Raw genomic sequence first — 25,917 nt, forward strand, 5'->3', positions numbered from 1 at the left:
TATAGCACATTTCCTTGGCCCCCCGAGCCTGTAACACATCGACTGATACCCTCAGCCGATGTGCGGCTCATCTGTGCGTTCCACCAGGAGTTACTTCCTGGTTACGCACGTCCGGTTTTCCCGGAAGTGCGTGCGCGCAGTGCCGCGCCAATCAGCTGATTGGCGCCAAAACGCTGCTTGTTCAGATGATTTAGTTGGGTATAAAAGCCCGACCTGGACAGTCCTATGTTGTGGCTGATCCGGTCTCCTGGGCTGAGGCATTTGCCTCCATGTATGCGCTGATGACTCTTCGCTAAAGTATGTAACTTTTTGTTTTTTTGCTGTATGGATGTTTGCTTATTTGTTTTATGTGCAGACATCTAAACGCATCTTTTGTATATGTATTGTTGTTATAGGCTCCTTGATAAAGGTCTGAATATGGACCGAAACGTCGGGGCTTGAGGAGAATTAAATAAACTATACTACTATTACCATTTTTTACAAAACAAATGACTTTGTCATATTTCTAAGGAGAGTGTTCAATTCCCCCCCAAAAAAGGAGGGATATCTGGATTATATTTGAGGGACATGGTTCACATGTCTCCTCTTTTGAACACCCCTACAAGTTGTCCATAAGTAAGTGTGAGTGCGGTCTCACCGTGGTCTATATATATATATATATATATATATATATATATATAGACACGGTATAGGCGAGCACACCTTGATCAGACTCACTTGGGGTGCCTTCCCCTGGATGCTCCTGGCACTTGGGGTGCCTTCCCCTTGATGCTCCCGGTGTTGCTGACACCATGGCAACGGCAGCCGGGTGATGACGTCCAGAAGCCATGTGACCCGGAAGAACGTGCAGACGGCGTCTTCTTTTCGCGGGGATTTGGTATGTATAAATTCTGTCACTGTATGCATTTGTGTTATGTATCCTGAAGACAAAGTAATTCATTAAACTTCAAAACGTTGATGATTAAACTCCGCCTATGAGCTGTTTTTGCTGTGAGTGCCGCCCCACAAACCTGCTATATATATATATATATATATATATATATATATATATATATATATATATAGGAAGAAGAACGAGGCGGCACTCAACAGGCTTATAGTAAATAGGTCCTTTACTCCAACAAGTTTCGGGGTCACCCCCCGTCGTCAGGGACAGACAGCATACAATTCACAAATCTTAATGGGAACTGCCAGACATATAAATACCAAACAAGAGCCCGCCCCTCATGCACTTACTCACAGATAGTGCTCACCTGCCGGGCGCATGGGATCAACCAAACACACAGACAAGACCGGAAGGTCCCCCAGGTATAGGTGTCCCCCCCGCCCAGCAGCCGGAGAAGTAGGTTCCATATGCTGCTATTCCAATGGTTAGCCGCCAGCCGGAAGTACAGGTACGGCGGAGAATAGCAGAGACCTAATACTGCACATCCGCCAACCACTCAGCTAGCGGCCGCCAACCACACCCGGAAGTGCGGCGGGCGGCCAACCAGTCAACTGGATAAGGCGGTGGACAGCCGGTGACTGTCATTAACATCCGCCAACCAAGAAGGCACCCTCTCATTTCCTCACTAGGAGGAGTGGGTGCTTTCGTTGTCTAGGGTGTGCTACTTGTAAAACTATGCTGGTGGGCGAAAATTTCACACACCCTCAAACCAAGAGGTTGGTTCCGATCAAATATCCTTTGACCTGTAGCTCTACGTATGTTGTCTATTTACTTACTTGTCCCTGTGGGCTGTCCTATGTGGGGAAAACTCAGCGCCAGTTTAAAGAGCGCATGGCCCTACATAGGACAGCCATTAACCAGGCCATACAAACAGGTCATTCGGACCAACCCTTCGCTAGGCATTGCCTGGCCTACCACCATTCTGTGAATCAAATTCGGTCCATCATCATAGACCAGGTACCCAAATCCCTGAGGGGGGTAACCGTAATAAAGCTTTATTACAGAGAGAGAGTAGATGGATCTACATGCTGGGGACACTGGCCCCTAAAGGTCTCAATGAGACATTGGGGTTGCAGTGTTACCTATAGGCGGTAGATCCACTATTTCTTCACCAATCCACTTTTCAAAAATATTTTATTGCTCCTGTATCAGTTACATCCTAATTTAGTTTTTCAGCCATTATATCCCCTTTGTAATCAGTTTTTCTGAAATTGGGTTAGGGTTTTCCCTTCTGCTGACTATACTTATTTTAGTTGGGGTGATCTCACCACCTGAGCCTACCTGATTATATATTATCCGATTTTTTTTTTATATATTGTCCCTATTTTTGTAATTTCTTGTCCATGTGGGGTTCTTTCATTAATGTAATATGTTTATTGCATTTGCACTATATTCATTTATTTCCATGATATCTGATTGGGGGATTGGTGTCGCCGGGTGTGTAGGCTGTAGTTTGGGGATTTTTTACCTTACTGCAGATCTATACATGCGGGGAATCGCCATATCCGTCATCAAATGTTCATCATTGCTGTTTATAAATGTACAATTCTTTAATGTTTTTCTATTTTATGTTTTGCACTAAATTGTTTGACTTTGTCCAACATTTGTCAGTTCACTGATAGCGCTCCGTCTGGAGAACAATGGATTCCAGCTGCACTTCCTGGTGTGGTTGGCAGGCCGCGGTATAGTTGGTTGGCGGATGTTAATGACAGTCACCTGCTGTCCACCGCCTTATCCAGTTGATTGGTTGGCCGCCCGCCGCACTTCCGGGTGTGGTTGGCGGCCGCTAGCTGAGTGGTTGGCGGATGTGCAGTATTAGGTCTCTGCTATTCTCCGCCGTACCTGTACTTCCGGCTGGCGGCTAACCATGGGAATAGCAGCATATGGAACCTACTTCTCCAGCTGCTGGGCGGGGGGGACACCTATACCTGGGGGACCTTCCGGTCTTGTCTGTGTGTTTGGTTGATCCCATGCGCCCGGCAGGTGAGCACTATCTGTGAGTAAGTGCATGAGGGGCGGGCTCTTGTTTGGTATTTATATGTGTGGCAGTTCCCATTAAGATTTGTGAATTGTATGTTGTCTGTCCCTGACGAGGGGGGGTGACCCCGAAACTTGTTGGAGTAAAGGACCTATTTACTATAAGCCTGTTGAGTGCCGCCTCGTTCTTCTTCCTGTTGTTTGGTGGATCTATTTGGACCTCCTTAGGAAAGCACCACAGCCAGAGTTCCTGCTATATTTCCATTCCAGTGGAATCTTTATCTGAGTGCCGGGTCTCCCGCATGCTATATATATATATATATATATATATATATATATATATATATATATATATATATATATACATCTATCTGTATGCACTGGTGCATGGATAAAACACTTTTTTTCTTAACCAGAAAATTTACATTTTTCCCATATTAAGAAAGGCTGATCCATTATTAGTGGATGTGCTATATACTCCAAGAACAGCAATAAGCCAGGTATCCCTATCAACATTAACAGGAGAACATTTGCCTCCTTGTTATTATCTGATTTACAGCTGTATCTTGCCGTGCCCTCTGGCAGGCCTGTCCTGTGACAGTGAGAACCCAGTATGTCTGCAAACACTGGGCATGATAAGTGCCCTCTGCTGAAGAAAGGAAGCACGGTTATAGGGTGCCATCTGCCGGAGTAAGACAAGAAATCTTAATATCCAGTGACCAATACCTTAGTATACTGGAAAGGACTGAATGACACTTTTGGGTCTAACACAAAAGCTGTGGCTAATAACTCTCTCAGGGCTCATCCCTTCTCAGGTCTACAAGAGATTTTCTCCTGTCTTAGTAGTGTCAGTCCATAAGAAGCACTATTTCAGAGAGCGTGCTCCCTGGTATAATCTGGATATCAGCTGGAAGTAGAATTTTAATATGCATCAAGGGATAACTATACTTCTTAAAAGGAAAAACCCCTTGTGCAGTGGATTGGAATAGTTTCTTAGCTGATAATAATATAAAGGAAACAGATATAACACATTGTTTTCCTAAAAAGTAATGTTATGTTATTGGACCAATTTGCCTCAATACTTCCAGAACCGCAAAATGTAGAAATTTGCACATTCATATTTCTTATACTCAAGTGAGTCAATGGTCACAAAACATCTCAGTGCGGTTCAGGAAAATTAGTATTATTGATGTGGTATCCACTGGATGCAATGTGAAAATGGATTATGTGCATAGGACAATGATAAAATACATGGGAGCTTATTCAGTTGTGGCCAAAGTAATGAAGAACCCAGCAGAGCAAAGGTTCTCCCACAATGTTTTTCCTATTCAACTGAAGCAGAGGAAATCAGGCGTGGTGACCACTGTTTTTTTTTTTAAGCCAGCTTTAGAACAAGTCCACAATTTCCTAAAATTGGTTTTTAAAGAAACACTTGGCATGGCGTGCTTCAGAACCCCAGGATATCGCACGCTAATGCCTAATTACGCAATTAGCCTAATTGGTGTGAGTCATGCATGATGTGGATCAGAGCCGGTTCCACCATAAGGCAGCTTTAAGGGTTCCAGAATCTGGGGGGCACCCCTTAGTCAGTCACAAAATTAAGGATGACTCAGAGGCATCATATTTAAACTCAATGCACATGGCAGGTGTAGAATTTCTATGACGCATCCCTCACACGTTCACCTGAGGTTCTGGAAAGTCGGTATTAGTGTGTGGGTGGTGGTGAGTTTAGTCCAGGGTGCTGAACAATGTGCTCTAAGAGAATTAGCTGCTGGCTGGCCATGAAAGATTGGAGCATGAGTCTGTCCCTGGATGGCTTACAGAATTGAGCCAATAACATCCAACTGACAAGGGGCCAGATTCTCTAAGCTTCAAAAGTGATAAAATGGAGAGTGATAAACAGCCAGCCAATCAGCTCCTGTCTGACATTTTTCAAACACAGTCTGTGACATGGCAAGTAGGAGCTGATTGGCTGGCTGTTTATCACTCTCCATTTTATCACTTTTGAAGTTTAGAGAATCTGGCCCAAGAGCTGGTAGCCAGAGACAGACAGGCACTCACACACACAGGGGAGACCAGATGTGCAGGTGACTGGGGCAATGAGTATACAGAGTGGAATACTCAAGCATCGCAGAGTCTAGGAATCCATCCAGCAGATCCTGCCCCTGCTCTAGGCTCCACGGAACCACCAACCCCAGATTAGTCTCCTTCAATAACATCCTATGGCCAGAGACCAGGTGGCATAAGAAAGTTGTCCCCTATCAGGATGGGATCTTCATGGGCAGGAGGAACACAGTGGCTTTCTGTGAGAAAGAGCCCGGGTATCACAAGTAGTGTCAGCACTTTCTTTTTGCTCCCTGCGACTATTTGCGGTAAAATTATTGCAACCAATTTTTTTTCAACTGGATACAGTGCCTACCAGGAGTGCATATACCCACGGTAATAGAAAATGTGTTTTGAGGTGCATAGTAATTTTTACTTACAGTACACTATACGGACAAAAGTATTTGGACACACCACTTGACTTTTGAATTCAGGTGTTTCAATCAGACCCATTGCCACAGGTGTATAAAATCAAGCACCCAGCAAAGAACTCTACATTTGAACAGGACTTTAAGCGTGGTACTGTGATACAATGCCACCTTTGCAATAAAATGGTTCATGAAACTTTATCTCTGCTGGATATCCCACGGTCAACTGTAAGTGATATCGAGCCAGATGCACTAAGGCTTCAAAAGTGGTAAAAAGGAGAGTGATAAACAGCCAACCAATCAGCTCCTGTCTGACATTTTTCAAACACAGTCTGTGGCATGACAGGTAGGACAGTGGCGGCTCCTGCCTTTAGACTTAAGGGGGGGCTGCAATTTCCTGGGTACTGCTTGTTGCAAATGGTCATTAATTATTTGCAGTTTATATTCGTTTGATTTGCTCTGTACCCAAAAGTACACAAAATGATACTCTTAATAAATATCTACACACAAATATTATTAAAATAAAATAAACTTCCAAGCACCTCTCTGGTGCAATGCATACCTTCCTTCAGCTGCATCACACTGAGTGACTCACTGAAGTCTGGGAATGCTCACTGCAGAGGAACTGCTTTTGGGCTACCCATAGAAGCACTGTAGCTCTGTCGATTTGCACAGAATAGCTCCCTGTTGGAAGCTATTGCTGTCATCGCTTCATTTACTTGCAGCCCAAGAGGGAGGGAGTTTCCAGCTCCTCCTGTGTATGATGAGCAGTAGCAGCTTCCAATAGGAAGCTATTACATTCTGAACTCCTCCCCACAGGGTTGAACTGTTGCTGTGTCTGCTCTGCTGCTTCAAGAAGCCTAGTGAGAGGAAGTTACCGGCGTGTCAAAGACTCAGACAGCCAGCACCAGAGTTCCGGAGATAGAGCGTACATCCCCCCTGCGATTGAGGCCCACGGGGGGAAGCACCAGAGCTCTGGTGCTATCTGTCTGTGTCTCTGGTGTTGTGATTTTAACTGGAGGGGCTGCAGTCCTGCAGCCCAATAGCAGGAGCCGCCACTGAGGTAGGAGCTGATTGGCTGGCTGCTTATCACTAATTTTTTCACTTTTGAAGCTTAGTGCATTTGCCCCCCAAATAGAAAGTGGAAGCATTTAGGAACAACAGCAACTCAGCCACCAAGCGGAAGACCATGTAAAATCACAAAGGGTGGTCAATAGCACCTAAGGCGCATGGTGCATAAAAGCCACCATACTGTAGTTATGCTGATTCCATAGCTGAAACATCCTAAAATTCTACTGGCACAAATTCTGAGCGCCGAAGGTTTAATGGAATGGTTTTCCATGGCCAAACAGCTGCATGCAAACCTCACATCACCAAATCCAATGCTGAGGGTCAGATGTTGTGTAAAGAGCACCTACACTGGACTGTGGGGCAGTGGAAATGTCGGTACTTGTATACTATCACGGCTCCCACGATGGGCATCGCACAGGGAAAAATCGCATCGCATGCGATCGCATGCAATGTCATTTTTCACAGAAATCATGGACATGTGTTCAAATCATGTAAAATGCACCCCAAATGTAATTTTTTACACTGTATCACCCCCCACTATCAACGTCAACCCGAAGCGTGGCGAGCGCAGCGAGCCCCCGAGGGGCGGCGGTACGCATCCTACGACCTTTTCATACCCCCACTATCCACGTCGGCGTGGAGTTGAGAATAGAAAGTGTGGCGAGCGCAGCGAGCCACCGAGCCTGAAACGTAGCGAGCCCCGCGAGGGGACGCGGATACCTGTGAAGCCCGCAAGGGGACACGGATAGCTGTGAAGGTATCCGCGTGCGCTCGCCACGCTTCGGGCTCGGTGGCTCGCTGCGCTCGCCACACTTTCTATTCTCAACTCCACGCCCACGTGGATAGTGGGGGTATGAAAAGGTCGTGAAGGTATCCACGTCCCCTCGTGGGGCTCGCTGCGCTCGCCACGCTTCGGGCTCGGTGGCACGCTGCGCTTGCCACACTTTCTATTCTCAACTCCACGCCAACGTGGATAGTGGGGGTATGAAAAGGTTGCGGGCTCACAGCGCTCGCCACGCTTCGGGTTGGCGTTGATAGTGGGGGTGATACAGTGTGAAAAATGACATTTGGGGTGCATTTTACATGATTTGAACAAATGTCCATGATTTCTGTGAAAAATGACATCGCATGCGATCGTATCGCATGCGATCGCATCGCATGCGATCACATGCGATCGCATGCGATTTTTCACAAATGCATTAAAAACTCGGTAAAAGCGCATCGCATGCCATCGCATGCCATCGCATGCCATTACATATGGCATGCGATGGGAGGCGTGATAGTATACAAGTACCGAAATGTCTTCTGTGGAGTGAATAGTTCTCCTCTGTTTGGCAGTCATATGGGTGAGTCTGGCTTTGATGGAAGCTGGGAGAACATTACCGGTCTGCGAAGTTGGATGGAGGTGGGTTTATGGTATGTTGCTGTTTTGAAGAATTTGGCCTAGGCCCTTTATCTCCAGTGAAGGGCAATCTTAATGCTTTAGCATATCAAGACATTTTGAACAATTCTATGTTTCCAACATTGTGGCAACTGTTTTGGCAAGGCCCTTTTTTATGCCAACATGATTGTGCACAAAGCAAGGACTATAAAGACGGGTGCCGGACGGCTCCCCGACAGTCGACATTCCGACAGTCATTCCTCCGACGTCGGAATCCCGACTGCTCCCTCATGGGGGTCCACGATCACCATAGAGGGAGAATAAAATAGGTGGCAAGCGCAGCTTGCCACCGTGCCCACAGCGTGGCGAGTGCAGCGAGCCCGCAAGGGGCTTCATTGCGCTCCCCACGCTGTGCAGTCAGGATTCCGACGTCTGACTAATGACTGTCAGAATCCCGACTGTCGGGGAAATATACCACACCCATAAAGACATGGTGCTTGATTCTGGTTCATTTGCTCAAAACCATGTGCACTGCAGGTGGGGCAGATGTAACATGTGCAGAGAGAGTTAGATTTGGGTGGGGTTTTACCTCAAAGTGAGATCTATATTGCAGTGTAAAAATAAAACAGCCAGTATTTACTCGGCACAGAAACAAAATAACACCCAAATTAAACTCTTTCTTCACATGTAACATCTGCCCCTGGTTTTGTCCATTAGAGAGAGGATTTTCTTTTGCAAGTGAACCAGAATCAGCCCAGTGGCAAACGCAGGATTTTCAGAAGGGGGTTTCCAGAGGGGCGGAGCAAAGCACGGAGATGGACACTTAGGTGACCCAGTATATGCCGGGTCAGTTAAAGTATTATAGATAGACCAAATAATAATAATAAAAACAAATATATATATATATATATATATACATACAGGGGCATCAACAGCAGTGTAGGCCCCTGGGCATAGCAATGTATTGGGGCCCCTACTGATCCTCCAGCGGTAGGGGTGGGGGAAGCTTTGATGTCCCACAGGTGGTAGGGGGTATTATATCAACCGCTCAGCATGTAGGGCCTGTATCAGTAATTTCCACTAATTACCCCTTTACTGCACAGATGGTGGGAGATGGGGTGGGCTGAATTGAAGGGGCTGAATGAAGGGGCCCTGATACATAACTTCCAGGGTGGTAGAGGATGTTTAATATGCAGAGGAGGGGTGTATAGTGGAGTGGGCTTATTATTCATAATTTTCTGGTGGGAGGACAGCTTGCTTGACTGCAGATATCTCCAGGTCCCAGAAATAGATTTCTTAGATTGTAATGGAATTAAAAACTAGAGAATCCCATCTACCAAATGGTACTGGGGACTAGGGGATCAGAGTTCAGGAGGCAGAGCAATCTGCCAACGAGTATATAAAACTACATACCAGGTGTGTGGAGCTGGAGCAGTAATCAGCTGCTGGAAGGCTGATATCTCTGGTTCCGGGAACAGTAGAGACAAGCTACTAGTGTCCATCAAAGGGGGAGAGTCCCAGGTTTAGGAATATACCCTCAGAAAAACTCTAAGTCAGACAGAACCTGAAAGATCTGACTGGGAAGAGCAATTAACAGGCTTGGATGGGGACCACTGCTTTGAAGTCAGATATCTCCGGTTCCCAAGGGCCGATTTTTAAAATTCTTGTACCCATGGAAAGAGGGGACCCTCAGCTTTCAGTCTAGGGCCCTTTGACTTCTGGGGGGGTTTCTGGGTACTCGGAAACCCCCCCTGCGTGCGCTACTGCAGCCCCATGATTTGATGAGTTTGCTGTGGAAGAACTTGATCCACACAAAGACATGACCTCAACCATATTGACCACCTTTGGGATGAACTAGAACAGAGAGTGCAAGCTAGGCCTTCTCCTCCAGCATCAGCACGTGACCTCATAAATGCTCCACAGAATGAATTGGCACAAAGTTCCACAGAAACCTTCCAAGATGAGTGGAAGCAATTATATCTGCAAAAATTATACCAACTCAATATTAAATTAGAAGTATTTCAATATAATGTTATTATTACAGTCCCTGTTGGGGTCAGGTGTCCGAATACTTTTGTCCATATATTGTATTTTGTTTTATAAAGATAAAAAGGGGTATTTTAGTAAGGATAAAACTACACCAAATAATGTATAAACAATAACTTATATTTTTACTTGCTTGCTGCTTATATTATAGCAATATATAGGCCATGACTCCTAATGTTCCACAGCTCCACAATCAGGCCTAGCCAAAGCCTTCTCCATCCCAACTGTTCATTCATTCTCTCTGTAACAAAGAAATAGGCACATTGTAGCCCTCAAGGAAATAGTTATTTTATTTAATTTATAATTAATGCAACACAAAGAAAAATGCAAATTAAGCAATGTCCCCCACTATTAGCATCGGCCATAGGCCCTTATTCAGATCTGATTGCAGTACAAATTTGTTTGGAAAATGGTTTTGCCCATTTTCCAAATTTTGGAACATGGTTTTGCCCATTTTCCAAATTTTTTTTTACTGCGATCAGATCTGAATAAAGGTCATAGTCTATGGTCTTCAGTAAACATGGGCTTAGTAAAATGCTAAAAAAAAAATTCTACCAGCATTTTGCACTAAAAATATCCCAAATGCAAGCATTATGGAGAAACTACATGTAAAGGTTCATTGTTTTCTTTACTTTTTTCTTTTAATTGTGGCATACATTGCAGAGAACATTAATGCATTAACAACCTTCTTATGCATATTTTGGACTATTCCAATACTGGGTTGGGTATGCAATTCAGGATCCCGAGAATCTGAAGACCATCATTAGGATCCAGAATCCTGACACATCCTGGCAAATATTTTTGCTCTTAATTTATCCTTTTCCCTAACCCACCCCTCCCACATGGCATCCACCTTCTCCTCTCATTTTTACTTCCCCTACGATATGTACTCACCCTCCTGATGACGATCCATGCTGCTGTGAGTGACAGCGCGGGGGAAGATCCATCCTGCTGTGAGTGACAGCACAGGGGACGAGTATAGCGAGCACTCCTACCTTTGTACATGTGCGCAGGGAATACTTTGTTAAATACAGCATGGAAAGAAAAATAAATACAGTAGAAATGCTAGAAACAAAATAAAACCTTAATTGGGGTAAGATTCGCAGTAATGGAGGCAAAAAGGAAACACTGCAAACAACAGGCTGACAATGTCTTCTCTGGGGCAGTGATTGGAATACCGTATTTTACTGTATTCTTCCATGATGCCACAAGGAGGCTGCATAATCCAAAGAGCCATTAGGTCACATTATAAAATCATCACAACAATATAATTTGTCCACACAACCAGAAAACTGAAATGGATTGGAGTTTCATGAACAGAACTTTAGGTTTCAGGTTCACATGCATGGTTTAGTTTACTTTCATAATCCAGGCAATGAACTTGTGGGCAGGGGCTGGCTGGCAACTGTTAACATTGAGGGCAAAAGCAATCAGCCATGACATTTCTTCCAGCACATGGCAAAAGCAAACTAGTTATGGCAAAAGAACTGCAGCTGGGGTACAACTGATTGCCCCTTCCATTCATCTCATTGCCTTTGCATAAAATTTTGCTTCCATCTCCATGGCGCCTGTGCTGTATTTCTGGGAACATCTAATGCCCATCACAACAAAATGGCATCAGCAATCCTGTAGCCATTACCAAGCCAACAGGAGAGTAAGAATAATGAAATGGGTTCAGAGTGTGCGTTGTGTTGGCCCCCTCTGGACACAGGGGCCTGTGTGCACTGCACACTTTGCACCCAGTATATTCCCATTAGAGATGTGCGGGCTCGGATTTCAGAGATCCGAGCCCCCACGGACGTCATCATTCCGAGCCCGATTCCGAGCAGCGCTCGGAGATTCCCGCCTGACTCGGTCCGTCCGCGTGATTAGAACGTCATCTCCCGGCGTCGGATTTCGCGAGGCTTTATAAGCAGCTGCCGCGCCCCGCCATCTTCACTCCAGTCAAGTAGTGGGTTGGGAGAGGGTGTGTTGGTGCTGCTGCTGGGGCTTAAACTTGAGCTTGACCTTGAGCTTTTGCAATCGCTGGTGCTGTCTCTCAGTGCTGCTGTGTAGTAGTCTAACTGTGTACTTGTAGTACTACTGTCTCCTCTGTGCGGTCTACCTCTGGTGTGCTGTGCTGCCTGTAATTGATTATTTTATTTGCTGGGGCTGTCTCCCTCAGTGCTGCTGTGTACTCTGTTCTCAGCTTAGGACAACAGTCTAACTGTGTACTGTACAGTACTACTGTCTCCTCTGTGCGGTCTACCTCTGGTGACCTGTGCTGTAATTAATTATTTTATTTGTTAGGGCTGTCTCCCTCAGTGCTGCTGTGTACTATACTATGTTCTCCTCTGCTTAGAAGAACAGTCTAACTGTGTACCTGCCTGTAGTACTACTGTCTCCTCTGTGCTGGGGCATACATCTGGTGCTGTGCCATTTATTATATATATAATTATTAATTATATTAAATATAAATATATATAGTCCACTGGTGCTGCACTGCTGCCTGCACTGAATCTGCCAGTCTGGCGGTCTGTGGTCTGGGGCTCACTGGCTAAAATAAATAATTAAATACTGCCTGCCTAATAAATAATTAAATACTGCCGTATATCTCTACCTTTGTGGTCTGGGGCTCACTGGCTATACTGCCGTATGTACCGTCTGGTCTGGGGCTCACTGGCTAATAAATAATTAAATACTGCCGTATATCTCTACCTTTGTGGTCTGGGGCTCACTGGCTATACTGCCGTATGTACCGTCTGGTCTGGGGCTCACTGGCTAATAAATAATTAAATACTGCCTGCCTAATAAATAATTAAATACTGCCGTATATCTCTACCTTTGTGGTCTGGGGCTCACTGGCTATACTGCCGTATGTACCGTCTGGTCTGGGGCTTTCTGCCTAATACTGCCGTACCTGTGTGGTGTGTGGCTCACTGCCCAATACTGCCGTATCTACCCTCTGGTCTGGGGCTCTCTGCCTAATACTGCCGTACCTGTGTGGTGTGTGGCTCACTGCCCAATACTGCCGTATCTACCCTCTGGTCTGGGGCTCACTGCCTAAATACTGCCGTATATCATTATCTACCTGTCTGGTCTGGGGCTCTCTGCCTAATACTGCCGTACCTGTGTGGTGTGTGGCTCACTGCCCAATACTGCCGTATCTACCCTCTGGTCTGGGGCTCACTGCCTAAATACTGCCGTATATCATTATCTACCTGTCTGGTCTGGGGCTCTCTGCCTAATACTGCCGTACCTGTCTGGTGTGTGGCTCACTGCCCAATACTGCCGTATCTACCCTCTGGTCTGGGGCTCACTGCCTAAATACTGCCGTATATCATTATCTACCTGTCTGGTCTGGGGCTCTCTGCCTAATACTGCCGTACCTGTCTGGTGTGTGGCTCACTGCCCAATACTGCCGTATCTACCCTCTGGTCTGGGGCTCACTGCCTAAATACTGCCGTATATCATTATCTACCTGTCTGGTCTGGGGCTCTCTGCCTAATACTGCCGTACCTGTCTGGTGTGTGGCTCACTGCCCAATACTGCCGTATCTACCCTCTGGTCTGGGGCTCACTGCCTAAATACTGCCGTATACCATTATCTACCTGTCTGGTCTGGGGCTCTCTGCCTAATACTGCCGTACCTGTGTGGTGTGTGGCTCACTGCCCAATACTGCCGTATCTACCCTCTGGTCTGGGGCTCACTGCCTAAATACTGCCGTATATCATTATCTACCTGTCTGGTCTGGGGCTCTCTGCCTAATACTGCCGTACCTGTGTGGTGTGTGGCTCACTGCCCAATACTGCCGTATCTACCCTCTGGTCTGGGGCTCACTGCCTAAATACTGCCGTATATCATTATCTACCTGTCTGGTCTGGGGCTCTCTGCCTAATACTGCCGTACCTGTCTGGTGTGTGGCTCACTGCCCAATACTGCCGTATCTACCCTCTGGTCTGGGGCTCACTGCCTAAATACTGCCGTATATCATTATCTACCTGTCTGGTCTGGGGCTCTCTGCCTAATACTGCCGTACCTGTCTGGTGTGTGGCTCACTGCCCAATACTGCCGTATCTACCCTCTGGTCTGGGGCTCACTGCCTAAATACTGCCGTATATCATTATCTACCTGTCTGGTCTGGGGCTCTCTGCCTAATACTGCCGTACCTGTCTGGTGTGTGGCTCACTGCCCAATACTGCCGTATCTACCCTCTGGTCTGGGGCTCACTGCCTAAATACTGCCGTATACCATTATCTACCTGTCTGGTCTGGGGCTCTCTGCCTAATACTGCCGTACCTGTGTGGTGTGTGGCTCACTGCCCAATACTGCCGTATCTACCCTCTGGTCTGGGGCTCACTGCCTAAATACTGCCGTATATCATTATCTACCTGTCTGGTCTGGGGCTCTCTGCCTAATACTGCCGTACCTGTGTGGTGTGTGGCTCACTGCCCAATACTGCCGTATCTACCCTCTGGTCTGGGGCTCACTGCCTAAATACTGCCGTATATCATTATCTACCTGTCTGGTCTGGGGCTCTCTGCCTAATACTGCCGTACCTGTCTGGTGTGTGGCTCACTGCCCAATACTGCCGTATCTACCCTCTGGTCTGGGGCTCACTGCCTAAATACTGCCGTATATCATTATCTACCTGTCTGGTCTGGGGCTCTCTGCCTAATACTGCCGTACCTGTCTGGTGTGTGGCTCACTGCCCAATACTGCCGTATCTACCCTCTGGTCTGGGGCTCACTGCCTAAATACTGCCGTATATCATTATCTACCTGTCTGGTCTGGGGCTCTCTGCCTAATACTGCCGTACCTGTCTGGTGTGTGGCTCACTGCCCAATACTGCCGTATCTACCCTCTGGTCTGGGGCTCACTGCCTAAATACTGCCATATATCATTATCTACCTGTCTGGTCTGGGGCTCTCTGCCTAATACTGCCGTACCTGTCTGGTGTGTGGCTCACTGCCCAATACTGCCGTATCTACCCTCTGGTCTGGGGCTCACTGCCTAAATACTGCCGTATACCATTATCTACCTGTCTGGTCTGGGGCTCTCTGCCTAATACTGCCGTACCTGTGTGGTGTGTGGCTCACTGCCCAATACTGCCGTATCTACCCTCTGGTCTGGGGCTCACTGCCTAAATACTGCCGTATATCATTATCTACCTGTCTGGTCTGGGGCTCTCTGCCTAATACTGCCGTACCTGTGTGGTGTGTGGCTCACTGCCCAATACTGCCGTATCTACCCTCTGGTCTGGGGCTCACTGCCTAAATACTGCCGTATATCATTATCTACCTGTCTGGTCTGGGGCTCTCTGCCTAATACTGCCGTACCTGTCTGGTGTGTGGCTCACTGCCCAATACTGCCGTATCTACCCTCTGGTCTGGGGCTCACTGCCTAAATACTGCCGTATATCATTATCTACCTGTCTGTCTGGGGCTCTCTGCCTAATACTGCCGTACCTGTCTGGTGTGTGGCTCACTGCCCAATACTGCCGTATCTACCCTCTGGTCTGGGGCTCACTGCCTAAATACTGCCGTATATCATTATCTACCTGTCTGGTCTGGGGCTCTCTGCCTAATACTGCCGTACCTGTCTGGTGTGTGGCTCACTGCCCAATACTGCCGTATCTACCCTCTGGTCTGGGGCTCACTGCCTAAATACTGCCGTATATCATTATCTACCTGTCTGGTCTGGGGCTCTCTGCCTAATACTGCCGTACCTGTCTGGTGTGTGGCTCACTGCCCAATACTGCCGTATCTACCCTCTGGTCTGGGGCTCACTGCCTAAATACTGCCGTATATCATTATCTACCTGTCTGGTCTGGGGCTCTCTGCCTAATACTGCCGTACCTGTCTGGTGTGTGGCTCACTGCCCAATACTGCCGTATCTACCCTCTGGTCTGGGGCTCACTGCCTAAATACTGCCGTATATCATTATCTACCTGTCTGGTCTGGGGCTCTCTGCCTAATACTGCCGTACCTGTCTGGTGTGTGGCTCACTGCCCAATACTGCCGTATCTACCCTCTGGTCTGGGGCTCACTGCCTAAATACTGCCGTATATCATTATCTACCTGTCTGGTCTGGGGCTCTCTGCCTAATACTGCCGTACCTGTCTGGTGTGTGGCTCACTGCCCAATACTGCCGTATCTACCCTCTGGTCTGGGGCTCACTGCCTAAATACTGCCATATATCATTATCTACCTGTCTGGTCTGGGGCTCTCTGCCTAATACTGCCGTACCTGTCTGGTGTGTGGCTCACTGCCCAATACTGCCGTATCTACCCTCTGGTCTGGGGCTCACTGCCTAAATACTGCCGTATACCATTATCTACCTGTCTGGTCTGGGGCTCTCTGCCTAATACTGCCGTACCTGTGTGGTGTGTGGCTCACTGCCCAATACTGCCGTATCTACCCTCTGGTCTGGGGCTCACTGCCTAAATACTGCCGTATATCATTATCTACCTGTCTGGTCTGGGGCTCTCTGCCTAATACTGCCGTACCTGTGTGGTGTGTGGCTCACTGCCCAATACTGCCGTATCTACCCTCTGGTCTGGGGCTCACTGCCTAAATACTGCCGTATATCATTATCTACCTGTCTGGTCTGGGGCTCTCTGCCTAATACTGCCGTACCTGTCTGGTGTGTGGCTCACTGCCCAATACTGCCGTATCTACCCTCTGGTCTGGGGCTCACTGCCTAAATACTGCCGTATATCATTATCTACCTGTCTGGTCTGGGGCTCTCTGCCTAATACTGCCGTTCCTGTCTGGTGTGTGGCTCACTGCCCAATACTGCCGTATCTACCCTCTGGTCTGGGGCTCACTGCCTAAATACTGCCGTATATCATTATCTACCTGTCTGGTCTGGGGCTCTCTGCCTAATACTGCCGTACCTGTCTGGTGTGTGGCTCACTGCCTAATACTGCTGTATCTGTATAACTGCCTGCTGGTGCATACTCACTGGCATATATATAATTGCACTCCAGTGGTTCTGTTCTGTGACATAACTCCACAATAATAATGGAGATCCAAAATATGGAGGTTAACAAACAAAGGAAAGATGAAGATGCACTTCCTCATAGTTCTGAAGCTGCTGCCACTAGTCATGACATAGACGATGAAATGCCAACAACGTCGTCTGCCACGGCCGATGCCCAGTGTGAAAGCAGAGGGCATGTACAATTGAAACCAAACTTCCGTAAAAGGAATAAAAATATGAAATGTAAATCGTTGGAAGAGAAACTTAAACTTGGCAATATGCCATTTACGACACGGAGTGGCAAGGAACGGCTAAGGCCATGGCCTAACTTCATGACTAGTGGTGCAGCTTCAGATGACGAGGAAAGTCCTCCTCCTCCGCTCTCCCCGCCCAATAGGAAATCAAAGAGAGTTAGGCTGACACCGACTCAAAAAAGTCTGAAAAAATTTCAGAAAAAAAAACAGAAAAAAATTCAGAAAATAAATCTGGAAAAAACTCATCCTTCTAAAGACATATCCCAAATCCCCACGGAGAGTTCGAGGGTGGCGGTGGTTGTGATGCCGGACCTTCCCATCACTGTACGTGAAGAGGTGGCTCCTTCCACCATTTGCAGTACGCCCTCTGCATATGCTGGAAGGATCACCCACAGTCTAGTTCCAGATTTTATCAGTGAAGGTGATGTTGTACACCAGGAGGAGGATATTGATGTAGCTGGCACTGAGGAGGAAGTTGTCGAGGAGGATGGAGACTTGGTTTGCTTAAATGACGCACCAGGGGGGAATGAGGTACCTTTGGGGGAAAAAGTTGTTGTCCATGGGATGAAAAAGTCCATCGTCATGCCTGGACAAAGGACCAATAAATCCACCTCTGCGGTCTGGAATTTTTTTTATCCGCATCCGGACAACAAAAGTATTGCCATTTGTAGCTTATGTAAAACTCCAATAAGCAGGGGTAAGGATCTTGCCCACCTAGGGACAACCTCCCTTCAACGTCACCTAAAGACGCGTCATGGTTCAGTGTTTAGTCCAGAAAGTGCGGCTAGCAGTCCAGCGACACCTAAATCACTTGGTCCTCCTTTTGGAGCCAAATGCCTGAAAAGCACACCACCAACTCCCTCCTCGACAAATTCCTCCTCGATCCGGATAGGGGGGAGTCCTGCAGTCCATCTCACCTGCATGAATGACTCCATAGATTCCTCCGGAGGATCCTGCAGCACTACGCCTACTACTACTACTACTGCCGCTGCTGCTGCTGCTCCTGGAAGTCAGTCATCATCCCAGAGGGGAAGTCAGTCATCATCCCAGAGGGGAAGTCGTAAGACCGCTACGTCTTTCACTAAGCAATTGACCGTCCAACAGTCATTTTCCATGAGGATGAAATACGACAGCAGTCATCCTATGGCAAAGCGGATAACTGCGGCCTTGACAGCTATGTTGGTGTTAGACGTGCGTCCGGTGTCCGCCATCAATGGAGTGGGATTTAAACGGTTGATGCAGGTATTGTGTCCCCGGTACCAAATCCCGTCTAGATTCCACTTCACTAGGCAGGCGATACCCGCGATGTACAGGGAGGTCAGAAAAAGTGTCCTCAGTGCCCTGAAAAATGCGTCTGTACCCACTGTACACTTAACTACAGACATGTGGACAAGTGGATCAGGGCAAACTAAGGACTATATGACTGTGACAGCCCACTGGGTAGATGCATCACCTTCCGCAGCAGCAGCAGCAGCAGCATCTCCTGCATGCCAGCTCCTTCTTAGGCAGGCTACGCTGTGTATCACCGGTTTCAAGAAGAGGCACAACGCCGACAACCTCTTAGAGAAACTGAGGGAAATCATCTCCCTGTGGCTTACCCCCCTTAGACTCTCCTGGGGATTTGTGGTGTCGGACAACGCCAGTAACATTGTGCGGGCATTAAACATGGGCAATTTCCAGCACGTGCCATGTTTTGCCCACACAATAAATTTGGTGGTGCAGCATTTCATAAAAAATGACAGGAGTGTGCAGGAGATGCTTGCGGTGGCACGCAAAATTTGCGGACACTTTCGGCATTCTGCCACAGCCTGCCGAAGGCTGGAGCGGGAGCAAAAACTCTGCAACCTGCCCTGCCATCAGCTGAAACAAGAGGTGGTGACGCGCTGGAACTCCACCCTCTATATGCTGCAGAGGATGGAGGAGCAGCAAAAGGCCATTCAAGCCTACACAGCCACCTACGACATAGGCAGAGGAGCGGGGCTGCACCTGACTCAAGCGCAGTGGAGGCTGATTTCCGTGTTGTGCAAGGTTCTCCAGCCGTTTGAAGTAGCCACACGTGAAGTCAGTTCCGACACTGCCTGCATTAGTCAGGTGATTCCCCTGATCAGGCTGTTACAAAAGCAGCTGGAGAAAGTGAGGGAGGAGCTAAAGCGGAGCGATTCCGCAAAGCATGTCGCTATTGTGGATGAAGCCCTCCATACGCTTTTCCAGGATACGAGGGTGGTCAGTCTGTTAAAGTCAGAGGAATACATTTTGGCCACAGTGCTCGATCCTCGGTTTAAAGCGTATGTTGTGTCTCTGTTTCCGGCGGACACAAGTCTACAAAGGTGCAAAGACCTGCTGGTCAGGAGATTGTCATCTGAAGGGGACCGTGACACGGCCCCAGCTCCTCCTTCATTTTCTCCCACACCTGTGCCTGTGAGGAAACAGCTGCGATTTCCCACACAACCCGCTGGCGGGGATGCAGGGCAGGCAGGAGGGAGTTTGGACATCTGGTCCGGACTCAAGGACCTGCCAACGATTGCTGACATGTCTACTGTCGGTGCATTGGATGCTGTCAACATTGAAAAAATGGTGGATGATTACTTTGGTGACAGCATCCAAGTAGACATGTCAGACAGTCCTTACCTGTACTGGCAGGAAAAAAAGGCAGTTTGGAAACCCCTGTACAAACTGGCTCTATTTTACCTGAGTTGTCCCCCCTCCAGTGTGTACTCCGAAAGAGTATTCAGTGCAGCGGGGAACCTGGTCAGTGAGCGGCGAAGGAGGTTGCTCCCGAAAAATGTTGAGAAAATGATGTTTATAAAAATGAATTATCACTTATTCAATGAAGAGCAGGAATTGCCTCCAGAGATTATAACTGGACCTGTGATTGTGGAGTCCAGCGGGGATGAATTGATAATCTCTGAGAATGAGGAAGTACACACTGAAGGGGGCGAGGAATCAGAGGAGGAGGAGGAGGATGATGATGATGATGATGAGTGACGATGACATCTTGTTACTGTAGAGCCAGTTTATACAGGGAGATATTATGAATTGGTTTATTTTTTGTGGGGGCCCAAACAAACCAATCATTTCAGCCACAGTTTTGTAGGCCCTGTCGCTGAAATGTTTGGTTTGTTAAAGTGTGCATGTCCTATTTTCGCAACATAAGGGTGGGTGGGAGGGCCCAAGGACAATTCCATCTTGCATCACCATTCATTATTCCTACTGCTGAGAGTCATTCATATGTGGGACTTGTCTTTTCAATGCATACAACTGTTTGCATTCCACTTGATTGCTGCACCTTCATGGGTGAGAATGTGATCTCCCTGACCTGGAGGAGTCAGGGCTGTTGCCGGAAGGCTCAATTACACTTATTTTTGGCCGGCTACACTTTTTTTTACCTGTCTGGTCTGGTGCCCACTGCTGACAGTCATTTTTAATAAGGGTATTGTCTTTCAAATGCATATAGCTGTTTGCATTCCACCTCATTGCTGCACCTTCATGGGTGAGAATGTGATCTCCCTGACCTGGGGGACTCAGGGCTGGGGCAGGAAGGCTCAATTACACTTTTTTTTTGGGCGGCTAAACTTTTTTTACCTGTCTGGTCTGGTGCCCACTGCTGAGAGTCATTTTTAATGAGGGAATTGTCTTTCAAATGCATATAGCTGTTTGCATTCCACCTCATTGCTGCACCTTCATGGGTGAGAATGTGATCTCCCTGACCTGGGGGACTCAGGGCTGGGGCAGGAAGGCTCAATTACACTTCTTTTTTTGGGCGGCTAAACTTTTTTTACCTGTCTGGTCTGGTGCCCACTGCTGAGAGTCATTTTTAATGCACATCAGGGTCAGGATCAGGCACATCATAATTAATAATCAATCAATCATAATCAATCAATCATAATCAATCTATCATAATCAATCAATCATAATCAGAATCAAGCCTGGGCGGCTGCAATTAAAGTTCTTTGTGGGCGGCTAAAGTTTTTTTTAGTTTTCCAGTTACTGCAGTTTTATACATAGTTTGGTTTTTGTAAGTTGAAGACTTGTCAGTGCAATTTTCTTTTACAATATCCTTTATCTATGCATGGACTTTGTGTATTTGGTTAGCATTCTGAGGTGTACACTGACTGCCTTCACCTTGAGCATGATCAGTTTCTGAAGCGGCAAAAATCCTTTTGTTTTGAAGATAGTCACTTTCTTTGCCGTTAGTTGTACAGGCTGACCTACTAACAGACACAGTTGCTTCGGAACAAGTTGTTGGAAATTTTTTAGGAGATAAAGCTGTACAAACCTTCTGGCCCCCCTTTTCAATTTTTAATTGATTTGCAAACATTTTGTACTATTTGTCATATGTGCATAGCCTTTTAGAGAGAACTGCTTTTTCCTCATCAGATAACCTTTGTAATGATTTGACCTTCGCATCTCTCTCCTTTTTATTTAATGACAAGAACGATGAATACTTCTTTAATTTCTTCATCAACTGTTCTTTATTCATGAAATGGTCCGATAAAGCCTTTCCTCAAAACTTAAGTAAAGTTATGTTTCCTTGATAATACTTTCACAGCTCACAAAATTCTCATCACTGGCTTCCTTTTCTTTGCCACTTGATACCTTGTTTTCACAATAAAGATTGGTTTCTTTTTGATGACCAGTTGGGTACAATTAGTTACACATCTTTTTGGGCGGCTAAACTTTTTTGGGGGAGGCTGCATTTAAACTTCTTTGGGGGCGGCTGCAATTAAACTTCTTTGGGGCACAGGGGGTATCCTGTAGTGGGCTGCCACACATTTTTTTAAATATGGATCTTTCAGCACAGAGACCAACTGCACATCAGGGTCAGGATCAGCCAGGTTGTTAAACGGGGTTTCGACCATGAATCAATCACATCATAAAATTAATTAATAATCAATCAATCATAACCAGAATCAAGCCAGATAGGGGTCTTGTTAAATATTAAACTGACCAAAACAGATACACACACAACTAGTACTGCCTCATCTACCTGTCTGGTCTGGTGCCCACTGCTGAGAGTCATTCGTATGAGGGACTTGTCTTTTAAATGCATACAACTGTTTGCATTCCACTTGATTGCTGCACCAATCGCCCACTGCTGGCTGCAGCTCTCACCCTGCATTAATTTGGGAGTCTGCCACTGCAGTCTTTTTTTTTGGAGCCTTGAAACTTTTCGGGATGCTGTACTATCCGACACCTTTAGGTGGACTCTGGTCTGTCTTGTATCCAGCACAGTGGTCTCGTGTGCAAGAGATTGTTCTCTGTCCTCTTTTGGATTTGTGTCACCATCACCATCTTCATAGGTGAGAATGTGATCTCCCTGACCTGGGGAGTCAGGGCTGGGGCAGGAAGGCTGCAATTACACTTCTTTTTGGGCGGCTGCAATTACACTTCTTTTTGGGAGGCTAAATTTTTTTTATCCTCCTTTTTTAATCCTCTTATCTGCACAGCCGGGTCCATCAGTTACTGCCACTGCTGCAACCAATGCTAGTGATAGTTACGCATGCCCTATGGCATCACCACGGGCAGCAAAGTTTTCCAGTGCTGCATGGAGCAACAGTTCGCTGGCTTTCCATTTGACATCATCGCTGTCAGCATCCTCCTTATCTGCACAGCCGGGTCCATCAGTTACTGCTAGAGATGTGCGGGCTCGGATTTCAGAGATCCGAGCCCCCACGGACGTCATCATTCCGAGCCCGATTCCGAGCAGCGCTCGGAGATTCCCACCTGACTCGGGTCCGTCCGCGTGATTAGAACGTCATCTCCTGGCGCAGGATTTCGCGAGGCTTTATAAGCGGCTGACGCGCCCGCCATCTTCACTCCAGTCAAGTAGTGGGTTGGGAGAGGGTGTGTTGTTGCTGCTGCTGGGGCTTAACCTTGAGCTTGACCTTGAGCGCAATATTTTGCAATTATTTACCGTCATTTTCGTTCCTTCTAGGGGGCTGAAAACAGACTCTGTTGGAGGTGGTACGGCTGGTAGGGCCTCCTTTGTAACAAGAGTACGTGACATATTGGTCAGCGTTTTAGTCCGTAGTAAAGGTACTGTTGGGGCAGGCGGTGTAGCACTGGGAGCAGTGTACGTATCATTCTGTACAACTTTAGTGAAAGGTAATATTTGGCCAAGTGAAAATTGGTTGCCCAATGTTCCTGGTCTTTTCTGTAAAGTATTTGCAGCTGTGAATTTCATCTGTTTGGAAGGGATGGGAGCAAGTTCCATCTCATCATCATCATCATAGTCATCATCCTGAGATGAGACCTGTTTAACAGGCTGGTGGTTGACCACATTTATTCGCATTCCCTTGACAGAGTTATTCAGACCTGAAATGGTCTTTTGTTGTGGAATCTGGATGGTTTTTGTGAGGTTTATTGCCGATGAACCTTGTGCCATAGGTGATTTAGCAGCTACTGTTGGAGCACTCCTCTTAAAGTAATCTTTTCACGAGCGTCCATCACTTTGATAGGCTTGTCTCCTGCCATGATCTGTTGCTTTCTCGAATTCAGCATTTCACGGGCGTCCTGCACTTTACCCCTTATGCGGAAGCGAGCATCTTTGGCCACCAACTTTTCACGGGCATCTTTTATCCCTAGTTTTTGGCGTGCATCAGTCACACCAATTTTCTGACGAGCATCAAATGTTCTCTGAAAACTGGTGGCAAGTGGACGATTGTTCACAGATGGTTGGAGTCTGGATCTCACGTTTCCTATACCTCCCCTGTTACTGACCCTGCGGTACATCCCGGTGCCCACGGACATTCCCCGTTTCCTGATCAGTTCATCCAGCGACACGTCGGCCATATTCCTCCAACCACACAGCTGCTATATCTAATTTGATAAAAATAAAAATAATACTTGTGCTGTGTGGGACTGTAAAAAAGAATTCCATGCTGCTTGTGCACTGATGTCTGCCACTGAGTGCCACGGCCAAGCAGTACCTAATAAGAAAATTAATTATTATAAATTCTGCTGGTGCACAATACTAGTATTGCTGACGTATCTACCTGTCTTGTGCCTAGTACTACTGTCTTATCTACCTGTCTGGTGCCTAGTACTGCCATATCTACCGTCTGGTCTGGGGCTCACTGCCTAATACTGCCGTATCTACCTATCTGATCTGGGGCTCACTGCCTAATACTGCTGTACCTGTCTGGTCAGGGGCTCACTGCCTAATTTTTTTTGGAGCCTTGAGACTTTTAGGGATGCTGTACTAGCCGACACCTTTAGGTGGACTCTGGTCTGTCTTGTATCGAGCACAGTGGTCTCATGTGCATGAGATTGTTCTCTGTCCTCTTTTAAAATTGTGTCACCATCTTCATGGGTGAGAATGTGATCTCCCTGACTTGGGGGAGTCAGGGCTGGGGCAGGAAGGGTACAGGCTGAGTGGGGGTAGGGCACCCTTGTACTCTGCTGCTTTTGCCGGCTCCGGCCGGTAGCGTCTCCCTGGTGTCATGGCTGGCACTCTGCAGGGCCTCCCTCTTGCCTTCCTCATGATGCTGGCTGCTGGCTCTCTCTGTGTGCGCTGCTGTCCATCACCGCCGGGTCTCCTGCACGGAAACGCTGCCCGGCTCTCTCCTCTCTAGCGGGTCTCACTTCTGCACGCTTCCAGGCTGCGCACTCTGCTGCTCTCCTCTCTGTGGATCTTTAGGGTGCCCAGCCTGTCTTCTCTCTCTAAGCACGTGTCATCCTCTCTCACGCTGCTGCAAACCCTCCTCCGTCACGCTGCACAGTTTCATTTCACCTCTGACCTCTCCTTTTGCGCTCCTGTGACAGTGCCCCTGTAACGGTGTGGTGCAAAATGGTACCTGAATCTGGAGCTGATTACGGCGGCAGCTTCTGGATTCCTCACGGCTTCTTCCGGAGAACCTGTGGCAGGGAATGGCACAACCCAAGGAGAACCCACAAAAGACAAGGCTACTACGGCTAGCAGCAACAAATATTTATTTAAAGGAGATATGTAAATGGGTTGCTGCAATACACTCACGTACTTATGCAAAACAGTCACTTTATATCATTCAGTAATTAAAGCTATAACTAATCAATGACCAGATTAACGAGAGAACGATTACGCAATAAATTACATCACAACAATAACAATATGACAGAATAATATTACGTCACAACATGTCCGCCAAGTGGCGCTATGCACCCTATATACACTGCGCGGTAGTCCCTGGTGTAAAACAACACAGTTCCTGAATTTGAATAACGGTCCCGCGAAGGAAATCCTCACAAGGTGATTAGGCCATAACTTAGTGTGCACACTACTTTTATGTATAACAAAAGTGATCAAAAATCCTCTCTAAGAGGGGCAGACAGATTCCCATCCCTTAGGGCAATCTCCTGTATCAGAGGCAAACAGGCAGTCCTGTTAGTGGGGGTATCCAACACCCCAGTACCTGAACAATCAGCTGCAGTTGCCAGCTCCTGCTGGTCACAACTCCTGGCTGGCCACTGCCTGTCTTGGGTGCTGTGTGGTCCTCTGGGTGACTCCCAGATGGGCGGCAATGTCCCTCTCTGCCTAGTTCCGTGCTGTAGGTCTCTGCAGTCACTCCTACTGGGCTCTATCTCCCTTCACATGCTGCTCATTCCTTCTTCTGGTCAGCAGTGCTGGCTGTCATTAACTGCTGGGTCCTTGCTCCCAGTGCCTGGTCTCAGATGTGTGCTTCTCTCTGCACAGCATCTCTGTCTGCATGCTTCCTGGCTCAGGATACAAGCTCTTCACCCCTCTGCACACTTTCTCTCTCTCTCACACACTGCTGCTGGGATCACCTCTGACCTCCCAGCTTCCTGTCTCATGTGCAGGGGAGCTGGGAC

At 47.3% G+C, this 25,917-nt stretch overlaps 1 pseudogene; it reads right to left on the reverse strand.

Annotated features, from left to right (window-relative positions):
* Positions 1-9,606: 9,606 nt before the first annotated feature.
* LOC146073050 (polymerase delta-interacting protein 3 pseudogene) lies at positions 9,607-23,901 on the reverse strand (annotated as a pseudogene).
* Between the last annotated feature and the right edge of the window lie 2,016 nt (positions 23,902-25,917).

The sequence above is a fragment of the Crinia signifera genome, chromosome 4 (genome assembly GCF_055691185.1).
Source record: "Crinia signifera chromosome 4, ASM5569118v1, whole genome shotgun sequence".
NCBI lineage: Eukaryota > Metazoa > Chordata > Amphibia > Anura > Myobatrachidae > Crinia > Crinia signifera.